Source organism: Peromyscus leucopus, chromosome 17 (assembly GCF_004664715.2).
Source record: "Peromyscus leucopus breed LL Stock chromosome 17, UCI_PerLeu_2.1, whole genome shotgun sequence".
Lineage (NCBI taxonomy): Eukaryota > Metazoa > Chordata > Mammalia > Rodentia > Cricetidae > Peromyscus > Peromyscus leucopus.
In genome coordinates, this window is record NC_051077.1 from 44,098,041 (window position 1) to 44,111,322 (window position 13,282).

Here is a 13,282-nt window from a genome sequence, read left to right on the forward strand (position 1 = left end):
ATGGGTAAAGCAAGCTCAGATTATCTGACCTTGAGTAAAGCCTTACTAGGGAGCCTCTGTGGGTCCCCACAGAGATCATAATATGAAGCAAAAAAAAGTCAAAGTCAAATATCACATGTGTCCCCTCGCACATGGAGTCAGGAGGAGGAAGGACAGGAAAGTCACAAAGAGGCCACTATGTCTGTGGAAGGAAAGAGAAAAGGGATTAGAAAGAGTAGTGAATGGGATGAATAGGACCAAAATACATTCTCTCCGTGCTGTCTTAAAACTCTTCACTTTGTAGAGCATATCCTAATCAAATATCTAAGTTCCAAGTAAATAAAATTATGGTAACAAAGTAATAGAGATATTGCTTTGGTAATAGCTAGAAAGTAAGACATCTAATGGGGGGTGATCTATCAATTAAATGCCCCACCTTGGGAAGAATACCAAGTGTCTGCCTAGAACCCTAGAAATTTCTTTTTCCATGGAATTAAATGTGTCAGTGCCAGATTGATGTTCTGAGAGCTGCTACTGAGGCAGGTACACGGGATATTTTGTGAATACAGGATGAATCGTCTCTCCCTGGATGGTGGTAGGTGGATGACTGGAGAGCGTGGTGGAGGGAGGTGGTCACTACCCACCTGAGTTCCTCAACCCACATCTGGAGACAAGGATTTATGTGACAGTGATTATGAGGAAGCTTCCCGGTGGAGGTAGATGTTGGGATGATGACAGACGCAGGCTAAGCTCAAGTTTCGGGGAAGGGTCGCCTTTCAACCTGATCTCCAAGGGACCTCTGTCAAATTAACCACACTCGGGGCAAGGAGTTGTGGCATCTCTACCCCAATATTTATCCAGGTCTGGCTAGTTGCCAGCTCCACAAATAAATTTTTATTAGCCCAAGGGCAGTTAACTGGTCAAAGAGGTCACAGTGTTGAAAGTTGAAAGCAGAGGGAGGCAGAAGCCTAGAACACATGCACAAACATTTAGAGGTATGTTTTCTATGTGTGTGGTATGTGTTTGTGCACACGTGTGTAGGGGTGTGCACGCAGGCACTTGGAGGCCAAAGGTTGATGACAGGCATCGGGGCTGTCATTCTCCATGTTACATATTGAGATACGGTGTCTCACTGAACCTGATGCTCACTGAGTGAACTGATTGCCCAGGGAGATCCAGGGATCTTCGTGTCTCTGTCCCCTCCTGCTGAACACACTTGCCAACTGAACCATCGCCTCAACCTCAAAAATGATCCTTTGAAAAAAGGGGAAACTGCTCACAGCAAATAAATATCCTTAGAAAACCACGATTAGCATACCGGAGACTGCATTTGATCTTTTGGAGTTAGTTTAAAGAATAATGTCAGCCATGCCTGGTGGCGCATGCCTTTGATCAGGAGGCAGAGGCAGGAGGGTCCCTGTGAGTTTAATGCCTGTCAGGGACACATGGTAAGATCCTGTCTCAAAAATAACAACAAACAAAAAAAGAATAATTTCAAGTGAATAATGATATACGTAGGTAAGCTATAAAACATCATTAATGTGGGCGGGAGGGCAGAAGGGAGCTGGGGGGATGGGAGGGGAGGAGGGAGGGGAAACTGTGTTTGGGATGTAAAATAAGTAAATGTATAAATGAATTGATAAGTATTGATGTAGTATAAAGATGGCTGATGGTTGGTACATTCTGGTTTCCATATTTTACATCTCACCATATCATGTGGCCACTTTGGACTTCGACACTCTCCATGTTCAAGTTCTCCTATGACCCCAGGAGAGTGCTAGTCCCTCCCTTTTTCTATGGGCCCCTCAGTGCTTTATCCACACTGTAAACTTTGCAATTTTTACATTTCCTAAGTTTTTAATGATAGTTTAGTGTTTTATTTTACTTATTTCTATGTGCTTTTTTTTGGGGGAGGGAGGGCAAGAGTATGGACGTGTACCACACGGATGCAGGTGACTGCAGATGCCGGAAGAGGTCATCCCATCCCCTAGAACTGGAGTTATAAACTGTTGTGTGCTGCACAGATACGGGTGTAAGGACAGCAAACACTCTCTCCAGCCCCTAAGAAGGTTTTGATTTGACATTTCTTTCCTAACGGCTTAGTGCAGTTAGCCCACAGACGGTCTTACTCAATTTTGCCTCTCTAGCATCTGGCCCAAAGCCTGGGTAATAGTGGGTATTTGATCAATGCTCATTAACTAGTTGAATAAAGAAATCCTTTATAGCCTTGGAAATTCTGGGAAAGAAAATTTATCTTCAGTATAAGGTTTGTGTCTTTTATTAATTAGGCAAAAGCAATCAAAATGATAAGTTCCTCCAAACATGCCAATAAAAGTTACTGCGTCTCATCAGATAACTTTTTCATTTGGCACAGAAAGTTTCTCGCCCCAAAATGGAAACTTAAAGCTTCAGTTGAAAAAGGCATTCTTGATTGAGAGCGCTTGATTAAAAGGAGCTTGTAAATGAAAAACTATATTATTTTCCTAAGGGCCAAGCTCCCTTTATCTTGCGCGGTTTCAGTTCACGCTTCGGCAAACGGCACCTTTTGGCAGTCACGGCTCCTTGCTCTGCCAAATGCAGTATCCATCCGTGACTCCTCCGGAGATGCCCTTCCTAACTTCCTGACGTCACTCGGAAAGAGGTCGGCTGCCAATCAGCAGCATCTGCTGGGCGCCATGATTGCTTCCCAGCCCAGTGATCACAGAGACTTTTACTAGGGAGTTGAACTATTCTTTTTTCTTGAGAGCACAAAAGTGCTTCTTAGAACAGTGAAACTTGGGACAGTTGTCGTCAAACGACTTTAAATTAAAAGTGACCTACAAATAGGAAAGCAGGGGTGGGGACAGCCGTCTGTTTTCTCAAGATTGGACGTGGAAGCCTTCCTTAGAGTTCAGCTACTTCTTTGCCTCTGATTCCCCTTCAAGATGGCTGCTCTTCTTCCACTTCATACTTACTACTTCATCACACAAAAGTCAAGCCTGTCCCCCAGGCCCCTCTCTTCACATCGTCGAAGTTTTTCTCTGAAGTCACAACCGTTAATCTGGCCCCAAACAGGGTGCCACTCACAACCTCAAGGGGCCTTGTATATCTTGTTTTCTTTCATTATTATTATTGTTGTTGTTGTTGTTGGGGTTGTTGCAGGAGACTGAGTCCCAGAGACTCACACAGTAGAAAAACACTCCAGCACTCAGCCCCATCCGCAGCCCTCACGTCCTGTTCGTTACTTAAGATCATGCATCCGTCATCCAGTGACCTTGGAATGCCCTCTCTATCTAAGTAAATCTGTCAAGGATCTGCCTTTCTTAAGTTGTCCTAATGTTTCCCCAAGAGAGCAAGCCTGTAGCAAGTCTGTGGATTTCACGCCCTGTTGCGGACACACAGCTGGGGTCGGGGGTTGAAGGGCCTCCAAACTGCAACATGAATGTTTTAGGTCATGTGCCTTTCTCTATTCCTTTGCCTGGGAATGATTTTCCAGCGCAGAGTTGATTTTAGCTTTGGAGATTTAAAATTAAAAATGAATCAGTGAATTCATTATTTTAGTCAAAGGCCGTGACAAAATACAACATAGTCTTTAAAATAAATGAGAAAACACAGAACGAAGGCTTAAATTGTAAACCAGAAATTTGTAACAGACTGCTCACATTTATTTGAAATATACACTTATCTAATCAAAATATCACAAAGAGAAACACATCATCGAGCTGTTGGACAACAGACTATACTTAAGTATGTCAGCCCATGAGCTGTTTAAATGCTATGAAGAGAATAGGAAGGGGTATACCTCCTATGTGTGTGGTTGAAAAATAAAATTAAATCAAAAGCAAAGCACTAAATAGAGCACCTTGTCCATTTCCTTGAACAAAATTGTAGAGGATTTCCTTGTTCTTATTTTCACCCAAAGGCACATTCATCAAGATTTCTTATATATCTTACTATTTTATGGTTTTGATTATAAGTAGAAAGTGGGTTTACTTGAAGAATATGAATGATGGGTCACAAAATCAAGTCTCCAGGATTCATACTTGAGAGATCATGAGGAAGTCTTCCCAGCAGCCATACGTACAGTCTAAACCACTGCAAAGAATCACGGTGGGGTAATGCCGCCTCTCTGAACTGTGGCGACATCTGGTCTCCTCCTCCTTCTAGCAGCCATGGAGAAGCTGCCCTGCTTGCTGCTCTTGAAAGTGGGTGTTGGCTGAGCCTGCTACCAGCAACAGATCCGTCGCAGTCCCTTTCCTGGTATTACTGCTAACAGCTCCGTGAGCTTGCCTCTCATTGGCTGCGCTTGTGTCAGATGATCATTCTCTTGAGGCAAGGTGTTGTGTGTCAAAACGTTTCCTGGGGAGACGCAACACACATGTCTACTCACTCCAGGTAGGGAGCCCACAGCAGACCAAAGTACAGACACCACCAACGTCCAACTTGGTGAACCATGAGTTTTATTGGGATTACCTACAGGAAGATGGGTGAGGGGTTTCTCACAGGAGAAGAAATGACTCCAGGACAGCTGCATCACCAGAGCCCACCCCAGCATGGCGGACAGCTCACGAAGCTGGGAACCTGGAGCACCCCTTGTCGGCAGCCCCACAGGAGGGAGAGTGTGACTCAGTTGGTCTAAACCTCTTGCAGGCAGCTCGACTGATTTCTGCTTCTTCCAGGCAGCTGGTCTGGTCTCGGAGTCTTCTTTGCAACTCAGCTTTACTGCATCTGAGAGCTTCTCTCAGCTTGTTTATTATTATTATTATTATTATTATTATTATTATTATTATTATTATCCTATCATAAAATACATCCTGATCACTGTTTCCACTCCCTCCACTCCTCCCAGTTCCTTTCCCCACCTCCCCTCTCCCCCAGATCCATTCCTTCTCCATTTATCTTTTGAAAAGAGGGGGCCTCCCAGTGGTATCAACCGAATATGATGTAACAAATTACAATAAGACTAGGCACAAACCCTTATATCAAGGCTGGACAAAGCAACCCAGTAGGAGAAAAAGGGTTCCAAAAGCAGGAAAAAGAGTCAGAGATACTCCCACTGTTATGAGTCCCACAAAAACACAAAGCTAAAAACCATAACATATTTGCAGAGGACGGTGCTGTAGCTAGAGTTTTCCTGCCTTGCCCACAGTCAGGACAAATCTCTGTCACCCGCCAGTCCCACAGCCGCTCAGACCCAACCAAGTAAACACAGAGACTTATATTGCTTACAAACTGTATGGCCGTGGCAGGCTTCTTGCTAACGGTTCTTATAGCTTAAATTAATCCATTTCCATAAATCTATACCTTGCCACGTGGCTCGTGGCTTACCGGCATCTTCACACTGCTTGTCATGGTGGTGGCTGGCAGTGACTCCTTCCGCCTTCCTGTTCTTCTTTTCTCCTCTCTGTTAGTTTCGCCTATACTTCCTGCCTAGCCACTGGCCAATCAGTGTTTTATTTATTGACCAATCAGAGTAATTTGACATACAGACCATCCCACAGCACAGTGCAGATCCATACAGGCTCAGTGATGATTGCCTCTTTGGTTTTTGTGAGCCCCTGTGAGCCCTGAGGAGTGATTCTGTTGGCTGTGTCCTCCTGGTATCCTTGAACCCTCTGGATCCCTCTTCTGAGGGAAAGGACCTGATGGAAATCTAATATGGGCTCTCTCTGCACCTAATGTTTGGCTGTGGATCTCTGCATCTGCTCCTATCAGCTACTGGAGGAAGCTCTCTGATTACAACTGGACTAGGTGAGAGGGCCAGGCAAGTATCATGACAGCCTGCCCTAATAACTCAGTGAAGAACGAGGCCTTGGTCCCTGCTGTTTGAAACAACAGACAGTTTCTGAGGAAGAGCCACGAACAAAGGACAATCCATCTCCAGCATCCCCCACAACAAGGACAAGGAGGCCTGGTACATGCAGTCCATGTGTGAGCCATAAACAGCTCAAGGAGATAACCCAATAAGTCCCAAAGCCTGGGACTTTGTCCAGGCCTGCCCCAAAATGGAAAATATAGCCTTGACCATCTCTTAACCAGCCCTACCCAATTAAAACATACTAATATGATTGCTACTTGCTTGAGCCAATCATACCTAAAATACCTAACTGCCTTAGGACCTCCCCTTGGCTTTGCTTAAAAGGACCTCACAAGTCTCTCACAGGTTGCCTTTGTGTGGGATGACAGACAACAGCATGCTGGAAAATAAACACTCTTGTTGATTGCATATGTGGGTGGTGGTCTTTTGTGGGACTTCTCCAGGACCCTAACAATATGCATCTACCTATGAGTATAGCAGAATACCACTAGGAATGCTTTTATTGATTTTTTTTCCATCCTAGGTCTCTGGGCTGTCCAACCTTCAGTTCCTGGTTAACCAGGCAGTGTCCAGTATGGATTTCTTTGGTACTGTGAGCCTCAAACTAGAACAATCATTGGTTAGCCACTCCCACAAGATCTGAGCCTCCATTGCTACCATACATCTAGCAGGCAGGATAGATTGTAGGTTGAAGGTTTTGAGGCTGGGGTGGTATCCAGTCCTACCACTGGAAGTTGCCTGGTTACAGAAGATGGCTGGTTCAGGCCCCATATCCTCCATTTCTAGGAGACTCTCAGTTTTTATTGCCTACTATGGCTGGGAGGGGCCTAGTGAATCTGGTCAGTTTTAGGGACTTCCTGGGGCTATTTTTAGTTGTTTACCTTACCACTTAAGGAGTTCCCCTGTAGGATGGAAACTTTCCAGTCTCAGAGGAAATGGTTACACAACACAAGGAAGACTAGAAAATGAGTGTGTATGGAATTCTCCCATCTTTTGTGTGACCTATGCTTTTTAGCCTTTTATAAGCAAAAAGGGGGGCTCTATTCTTTTCCATACTCACCAGTGGAGAATTCACAGAGTAAGATGTTTCAGTTAGATCCTAGACAAACATGTCCTTTTCTTTCCTATGCCTATATACTTTTAAAAGGATGCTTAACGAAAATACACAATAAGAACATGCATTTAGCCTCTCCATGTTGGGATCTAACTCAAAGCCTGTCAGTCACCACAGACAGCTTCACTATTCCTTGAGTATAGGGAAAGCTTTGATGATAATCTATAACCCATTTATATTTCATAGTCAATGACACACCTTATATTAAATAATGTAGAAAGAGGAGAAAGATGGTTTCAACTTCATTGAAATAAATACATTCATGCATTGAAAAGGGGAAGAGGTGCTATTTATCCTACACATTTCACAGAAATCCATCAATCACCGAGAAAAATGCTGATCCATATAGAACCTTCGCATTCTATTAAAATGTGCACTCATAAAAATGAATCCCCAAACTATGTATTTCCTGATTATCATTCAGGTGAAAATTCAGATATGGCAATAATTTTATAATTCTGAGATATAGCTTTCTCTTGAGAGAATGTTGTTTATTGTGATTTATAAACTCATTGTTTTAATGTTATGTAATTATATAGATTGCCTAAGTTTTGCATATAGTAGTTCAATATGCAGGCCTTTTAGAATCATAAGGATTCATAAAGCTATGGTTACATTATAGATGTAATAACAATAAAAGCCATATGTATGAAACCTATATCTAAGGCAGCTAGCTACTTTGAATAAAATAAAAACATGCTTCTTTAAAATCATAAAATGAGATTTCTTGAAAATTCTCCCCAGGACTGAGTACCAAGGTTGTGACTTCCTGTAAGCTATTGGAATTTCCAACCATGTCTCTATATCTTTTCCTAGAAAAAAAAAAACTTATCAGAAACTTTTAGTTCTCCATTATGAGCAAAACCACTGAATGAGAACCTCTAAAGGTCAAATGAGGAATAGACAGGCCATTGGGATACATATTCTGGTCCCAGAACATGCGCTTTTCTCCTTGCAGATGGCAACAACGATGAATAAATGAGACTGGCCATCGTTACCCACAGATCTTATGATATACAACTCTAGAAATCACGGTCAGTGATGACAATGGTTGAAACAAGTTTGGCGACTACACCAGGCACAATCCCCTATGAAGGATCTCAGCACTGCACCATCCTCATGTCCGTCTCATATCTCTATCTTTTAGGAAGCACAGAAGTCTCTGGGTTGCAATGCTATGACTCACATGCCAACAACATAAATAATGCCTTCTTCTAGAATATTGCCTGTATTTTATTTAGAGTTGTTAAATTTTCCTAGGGGCATGGTGCCTCATAGCTCTCAAGCGTGGTGGTAGAGTGTAATCACCTGGGAAGAGTTAAAAATCACTGGTGTGATTTAAAACAAACAGCATCTGACTGAGTTGGTCTCAGGTGTGGTCTGGGCATTATTAGGCCTTTAAAAACATCCCTAGATAATTCTGGTGCTCTGTGAACTTTGGGGACTTCTGATCCAGTCCAGGGACTGCCACTCTCTTCTTCTATATCATTTCACAAAAAAAAAAAAAAAAGCCAGACTTGGAAAGCGTGTGGCCTGCTCCTCATCACCTGCTGGTCAATGGCATTTAGCTCAAAACATTGATTTGCCCCATTTTCTTGAGACTTTGGACATCAGGATTCCCCTAGGATGAATCTGAGTGCTGGGAAGCCTCACTATTGAATCAAAATACCTCTGTCGTGTTGGTGCAGATAATTCCACTTTGTAGATGTTAAAATTGATGTTCAGATAGATTTTGATAACAGGGTCACATATTTATATCTTCAAGATTTTAAACAAAAATCTCATTACAGTTGTCTCTGCATCCAAGTTATTTTATTTTTAGAATTACTGCTCTTGTTTCCACACTTAAAAATGAACTGACTTCCAGCTTCACCCATGAATTCGGTGAAAGAAATCATTCTTAAAATAAATAGTGAAAAGTGTGGCTGCACGGTGGGGTAAATAGTTCCACCCTTGTGGCAATATGGAATTAGCAGCCTTCTTTTTATGCCAATTTATAACGGTATTCATATAAGAGAATTTTACTTATAGTAAGATCTCCTAAAAAAAAAAACATAAAAATCTCTTGGGAAATATTCATTAGTTGGAGTGAAATGGATCAGATCATGTGTAAAACAACTGTATATAAATAACTGCATTTGTCGGTCCTATTCTGGGAGTGGGAGGTAATTTGCGGTTTCTCTGGGAAGGCTTGTTTGAGTGAGGACTGATCAGTCAGCCCACTGGCATTTAGAAGGCTGTGGGCAGAGGTCCCCAGCAGCACCGGGTCTGTGGATAGAGCCCGACCCTGGAGGGAGTGACTGGATTAATGGCAGGTGAGTACATTAAAGAGGGCCACCCTTGGACTGCCTGATTCACAGTGACAGGTGCTCTGAACTCTGAGGGCCAAGTCAGATATTTCACACAGTTGCATACAACAACCTTTTGTCATTAATCGAATGATGACGGGAAATATGTCTCTGCATGCGACAACCATTTCCTCACCTCTTCAGGGTCCTTCCGATTGCTGCCTGCCCATTTGATTCTTGTCCAACTGAAGCAAAAGTTCCTGGCCATCTACCTACTGATGTGATGTGGGATGTCTTTCTATACACCGTGAATGCATGCTGCTCCCACTGGTTAATAAATAAAGCTGCTCTGGCCTATGGCGAGGCTGGATAGAGTCAGGCAAGAAATCCAAGCAGAGATACAGGAGAAGAAAGGCAGAGTCTGGGAGACGCCTTCCAGCTATCCAAGGAGCAAGATGACAGCAGACCAGTAATGCCATGGCCACGTGTCAAAATATAGATGAATAGAAATTGGTTAATTTAAGTTGTAAGAGCTTGTAATAAGCCTGAGCATAGGCCAAACAGTTTATAATTAATAGTAAGCCTCTGAGTGATTATTTACAAGTGGCTGCAAGACAGGGTGGTACAGAGAAAAGCCTCCAGCTACACTAGTGGATTTTTCTGATACCCACCCTGCATGGTGTGTATCATTTATTTTAAACAGAGAGATCTGAAAATATACCTATAAGAACCTACTACTCCATCCATTGTCTTCTGATCATCAAAATGAGAGAAAAAAATGGTTTAAGAACTTTTGTGTTTCCATTGATGCTATTAATCCCAAGATTGTCCATGTCCTTGTTCATTTTCAATTGCTATAATGGATACTACACAGACTGACTCATTTAAAAAGAATAAAGGTTTATTTGGCTAGTGGTTTTGAAGTCTAAGAACTAGAACCTGTACCTGGCCAGGTCCCTATTGCTAGTGCGGACCTTGCAGAGTCTCACATCATGTAAGAGCATACTAGCCTGGTTCTCTATTCCTCTTCTAAGAAATCCACAGCTCTAGACTAGGGGTATAGCTCAGTGGAGTACCTGCCTGGCATGCTGAACACCTTGTGTTTGACCTTTAGCATTATGAATCACAAAATCAATAGAAAAAGAAAGAAAAGACATTGCCCCCAATTGAATTATCCTCTTTTGACTTCATTTTACCTTAACTATCTCTCTAAAGTCTTAACTCTAAATATCATAGTCTAAATATCTACCTTAACACAAATTTCAACATGAATTTTGATGAGAACATTCAAGTCATAACAGTAACAAATGTGTTTATAAATTAAGTGTATATATATATATAGATACATAAATTCTCTTTTTCTTTCTTAGCAAAGAATAAGGTTGTAAGGAAATAGACCAAATCAGTTAGTAATGATGCCTAACTTTCCCCCAAATTCTTTGTCCCTGTACATTCTAAATATTCTATAATGAGGTATTTTATTTCTATTTATAAGAGAGTATATAGAATCTTTTCCTGTTAGGGGTATAATCATCCTGTCCTCTCCATCTGAAGCAATCTAATTACCTAAGTGCTGATTTACCTTAAAGCCGACAGATGGCTTCCTCAGGACTCTGTTTCTTCACAGATTAAAAGGAGGTTTGGAGTAGCCAAGAAAACATATTTAAAGAGTCCCAGAAAGGTTTAGAAGACATCACCGGCTATAAACGGCTCCCAGTGGTGGTGAGACCGTTCTGTGTCGTGACTGCCTCCACACTGGTGACCTGACTCTGAACTTGTGCAGCGGTGTTACAAGATCGGGGAGACCGCACAAGGTGCCCACAGGGCTCTCCGTCAGTTCTTACACCTGTATGGGAATCTTTCATTATCTCACAATGAAGCATTACTGTTCTAATTCCTATTACTTTCAGTGTTGGAGATCAAACCCAGGACTGCACCTAGGCAGAGGCGCAAGTATTGGCCATGAGCTGCATCCCCGGCTTTCAGAAGTTTAATTTGGTCCCCTTCTAAGTATTTATGTGTATAACCACAGGCCTGGGCTGCTCTCAATCTTGGTCAAGGACACTTCTCTTTGCAGAGGGCAACAGTCAGCACAGAGGTGAATAATTGTCGAAATGGATGAGACTGCGAGACTGAGTGCTCAGCCCCAAGGGGGGGGGCATCCTTATCAGCCACTCACCCCCACATTCTCACTCCTGCCAAGGCTGACAGACATCACAGGCGAGGAAGCAGAATGTAAGAGTAGATGACGGGAAAGAATGATGTGGAATGTCATGTCTGGGCATGACGTGGCTGTCACACTTTGCAATTCATAGACGTTTCACACAGAAGATCAAACAAGCCAAAAATTGACAGAGATGGGGAGGTGGTCTCTAGGCCCCACAACTTTGCCTTCAAGGCTGAGTTCAATTCATTCCTTAAGCCCACAGGTGAAAGGAGGGAGCAGACTCTCCAAAACTGTCCTCTGACTTCCACGTGCGTATTGTGGCAAGTGTGTGCTTTTACACACACAGAATAAACAGACATATCAATAAATATGAAATAGGAATGATTTTAATTTCAACTACCTATGAAGCTGCAAACAATCCTAAATACAGAACAGGTTATGTATACTAACATACTTAGTTCCATAACATGTGTGCATGCATGCATGAGTGTTTGGTAGATCTCACAAGCATGAAGATCTGAGTTCAGCTCCCAGAGACTAACAAGAAATAAGCTGGACATAGTGGGCATTGTGGGCATGGCGAGCATGGAGGGCACAGTGAGCATCATGGTGGCCATGATGGCATGGAGGATGTGGTGGGCATGGAGGGTATGATGGGCATGGTTGTATGGTGGGTATATAGGGTAATGAGGAGACAGAGACAACCTGTTGACCTAGGGCCTACTGGTCAACCAGCTTAGTTTTAGGATTTCAGGCCAGTGAGACGCCCTGTCTCCAAAGAAAAAAATTAATTAAAAAAATATCAAAGCTATTCCTCTTTCATTTGTTAAATGTAGTGTTGGCAGAAAGGCTTCGCTGTTGATCTCTACCAAAGTCATTATGGAGGCAAATATTTAACATTCTCTCCTAAGGTTTTTCCAGTCAAATTTTTGTTTCATTGTCTTTGGTATTTGCATTTGTCTTTTTATGTCTCAAAATTACTTATTGAAATTACTGTAAACAATGGGCTCAGTATTATGTTCATTAAAAATGTGTCTTTTAGGAGAAAGAACACACCTGGAGAGTGAAGCAACTGCTTTTTTTGTCTGACTAATTTTTCAGAGATGGGTGTCCAGTGAACACCCTTAGAAGCTAGATTATCTCTTTCAGATGTAAAGGTGGGCATATTGCTTTCTGTTTAGAAACTGTTAGCTTTCCCAAGCTCAGGGTCACCTTTTGTAACATAATGCACGGTATGTGCTGGTATCACCCTGGCATCTTGTGTCAGCCTGTAGAAACTGGACCACAGGGAATCCCAGGGGGAATGTTCTTCGTCTCTTGTTTGAAATAACAACTTGTCTCTTCTCTCTGACCTGGGAGTCTCATGTCTCCTAACAGCCAGCGTCCATCAAACTGCACCAGCCTAACTTACTATCCAGTGAGGGGATAAGAGCTGACCCTTCCAAGTTCTCAAAAGAATTTTGGTGACTTTCTGCAGAAGGAAGGAGAGGAGCCTTCTAAGCCAGCTAATGTGGTTTACAAGAAATATGTTGACTAAACTTCATAGTGAATAGTGCAATAAATGGTTTTCCTTTTATTACATGATTGCCTGTAAAATGGGAGAAACTGGTGAGTGGTTTCAGGTGGGTTCAAAGACAGCTGCCCAAATAGATAACCATCCTCTGGATGGGGGACTTACTTGCCTGTTGCGCCAGCACGACAATTGGGCCCAAAACTGGCGAGGGAAGTCGGGATGAACACAGCACACACCAGTCAAGTTGCAAGCATCAGGACTCTTTTATTCTTTCTTCCCCACCTTATATACCCTTTCAGGAGGAAACAAACAAAATTGTTTATCAAGCACCCAGGGTCAAGGAACAGTCAGCATGCTCCAGGAAGCCACAGCTGCCAAACCAAGAGATATACCAAACAGCAAAACATCCGCAGAACAGCCAGAC